Source organism: Lathyrus oleraceus, chromosome 1 (assembly GCF_024323335.1).
Source record: "Lathyrus oleraceus cultivar Zhongwan6 chromosome 1, CAAS_Psat_ZW6_1.0, whole genome shotgun sequence".
NCBI classification, from domain to species: domain Eukaryota; kingdom Viridiplantae; phylum Streptophyta; class Magnoliopsida; order Fabales; family Fabaceae; genus Lathyrus; species Lathyrus oleraceus.
Genome location: NC_066579.1, coordinates 32,615,768 through 32,619,136, shown reverse-complemented (window position 1 = coordinate 32,619,136; position 3,369 = coordinate 32,615,768).

Sequence of the window (3,369 nt, the reverse complement as noted above, 5' to 3'; positions counted from 1 at the left end):
TTATGGGTGAATTTGATACCCTTTTGATGCATGTGTTTGACAAGAGGTTTAGGCCTCCTACCCTTGATTGCTTTTTGTGAGCTTTTTGTGAATTTTGATGGAATTATTCATGTGGTTACATTTTGATTTAGGGGCAACTCTTGGTTACCCTATTTTGTTTCTCTAACCTGTCTTTGTGTTGCCATGGCATTGTTTTCCCTGGATTTCACCTTGTTTGTCTAACCTTTCTGTTGAGTTTTCGTGAGGGCTCACATACTCTTGCAGGGATACCATCCGGAGGTTTATCCTGATTAATCGTATTGACTGATTTTCTTTGATGGTCTAGCTGGAGAGATCTCAGGGTTGTTAATCCTTTAATTGCTGTAACTTCGGATCTTTATCCGTGTGGTAATTTTTTCCTTTTCTCGTACTTTATCGCTCTCTTAGCTGGAAGACCTCGATAGGAGGCAATGTTTGAGCCCCTTGGTGGCATTTTACTTTGAGATACATGTTTTGTGTTTTGTATTCCTATCCCCACATGTAGCGCGATTCCTTCGTCAAGGGCTGCCTGTTTGCCCTCGAGCATCCCAAACCCTAAAATCCAAAGCAACACGTTTACTCCTTCTACTACAGGCGAGTAAGTCTCCAAAGGTCGAGCATCCGGTAGATTGCGTAGTGACGTCGTTCGTCCAAAGCCCAATCCACAACCCCGTAGTTAGCCGAACTACGGCTTGCTCTGATTCTCATTCCAGATGAGATACGTAGGCATAAGACGCGATGTCTTAGCGAGCACACATCCCCTAACCCATAGGTCAGTCGAGCTACGAAGACTCTGATTCTCATATTCAGATGAGATACGTATGCAGTGGATGCGACATCCGCGCGAGTCATTTCTCTTAACCTTTTTAGTAAATAAACACATTAGGTAAACCCACACCCTTTAGACGAAAACCACAAAAGTGGATCCCGTAGAGTACTACGGATGCGTAGGGGTGCTAATACCTTCCTTTCGCATAACCGACTCCTGAACCCAAGATTTGGTTGCGAGACCCCGTCTTGTCCTTTCCTTTTTCAGGTTTACTTCGAGCGTTTCCTTTCCCTCCTTTGGGATGAATAACGCACGGTGGCGACTCTTCTGTCTTTTTCTTTCGCCGGTTGTTTTTTCGCGCACTGTATTTTTCAGGTTGCGACAAGGTTGCACTTCCAGAAAATGCAACAGATGCATAGAGAAATGCTCAGCGTGATCTAAGGAAGAAGGACCAGAAGGCTCTAGTTTACATCCATTAGTGTGTGGATGTGAACGTGTATGAGAAAATCGCTTATTCGTGTGGAGACACTCTCTCTGGAGAAAGTATCATTGAGAAGGTACTTAGATCTCTTACTCCTCAATTTGATTACAGTGTTTTAGTAATTGAACATTCTAAGGATCTGAGCACCATGAGAATAGAAGAGTTGCAAAGTAGTCTAGAGGCGCAAGAGTTATGTCTGACTGAGAGAACCTTTGAGAGAGAGGTAGAGCAGGCTCCCAAAGCTTCTTTTGTCGAGAAAAACCAGAAGTAGTCTTGGTTAAAAGCCAAAAAAATACATTGTAGGTCTCATAAGACAGAAACCTCAACTTCTGGGAGTCAGAAGGGAAAGGAGAAGTATGATAAGAGAAAAGTTCAATGTTACTGTTGTAAGAAGTTTGGTCACTTCGCTGCAGGTTATTGGTCAGACAAGGAGAGGAAATCAGAAGAAGCAAATATAGCCAGAATTTTTGATGATGAAAATGTGTTATTAATGACTTTTGATTTTGATAGTGCATCTATAGAAGACTGGTTGTATATGGACACTGGTCGTTCAAACCATATTATTGGAAATAAGAAATGGCTGCTTAATTTTGACTATGGGAAGAGGACCAAGATAAGATGTGCCGATGATAAGTATTTGAATGTTGAAGGAATGAGGAATGTTAGAGTGATTTTGAATAATGGCAAATCTGTGTTAATTCAGAATGTCTGATATGTTCCTGGCATGAAGAGCAATCTGATGAGTGTAGGTTAAGTAATTGAAAAGGGATTCTCAGTTACCATGAAGGACAATATTTTAAGGTTGTATGATTGTAATCAGAAGCTGATTATGGAGTCAGAACAGGGAAGGAATAGAACATTTAAGGTGAATGTTAAAACTGTACACTCTAAATGCCTTAGCGCAACAAGTGTTGTGAAGGAAAGTGAGTTGTGGCACAAAAGATTTGGTCATTTGAACTTCAGAAACTTAGGTCATATGAATTCAAAGAAACTGGTACGTGGAATTCCTGCAATTAAGAAAGTAGAAAAATCATGCAATGTGTGCATGAGAGGAAAGCAACCAAGACTGCCATTTGCATCAAAAGTAGCTTCAAGAGCAAAACATGCTTTGGGAGTCATCATTCTGATGTGTGTGGACCATTTCTAGAACCTTCACTATGAGGGAATAAATACTTTGTGTCGTTTGTGGATGAATTCACAAGGATGACATGGGTATCCCTTATAAAGTTAAAACACGAGGTGTTTGCTAAATTTAAGAAATTCAGGATCAAGGTTGAGAAACAGGGTGGTCAGACTCTGAAGATTCTCATAACTGGTGGTGGAGGTGAGTATAACTCTACAGAGTTCAAGAAGTTCTATGAGGATAATGGAATTGAGCATGAAGTGTTGTTCCATATACTCCTCAACACAATGGTCTTATTGAAAGGAGAAACCGAACTTTGCTTGATATGACAAGGAGCATGCTGAAGGAGAAGAAACTTTCTAACACTTTGTGGGGAGAAGTTGTTGTCATTGTAGCATATGTGCTCAACAGGTGTCCAACCAAGAAGCTGAAGGAAATTTTTCCTTTTGAGAGGTGGACTGGAGATAAGCAAAGTGTGAGAGTTTCAGAGTATTTGGTTCTATCTATTATAAACATGTTCCAGATGCTACTAGAAATAAGTTGGATAATAAAAGCAAGGTGATGTTACTAGTGGGGTATCACGGTACAGGTGCTTATAAGCTTTATTGTCCATTCACCAATAAGGTTGAAGTCAATAGAGATGTTGTTGTGAAAGAGTCAGAAGTATGGGATTAGAGAAAGTCTTAATCCAAATCCGATGCAGAGTTAACTTCTGAAGATATTGATTCTGATTCTGATTATGAGTCAGAACCTGAAAATGATTCTCAGAGTCAGTCAGAATCGGAAGGCGAGATTGATTATGAGGAAGAATATGGTTTTGGTGATCCAGATTTTGATGGTGATTCAGATTCTGGTGGTAGTCCACATTCTGGGAATATTCCAGATTTTAAAGGTGGTCATGCTTCTGAAGTCGACACTTCTGGCGTTTTAGCATCTGATACTGTCCGAGAATCAGAATTTTCTGAACAAGTTCAGAGG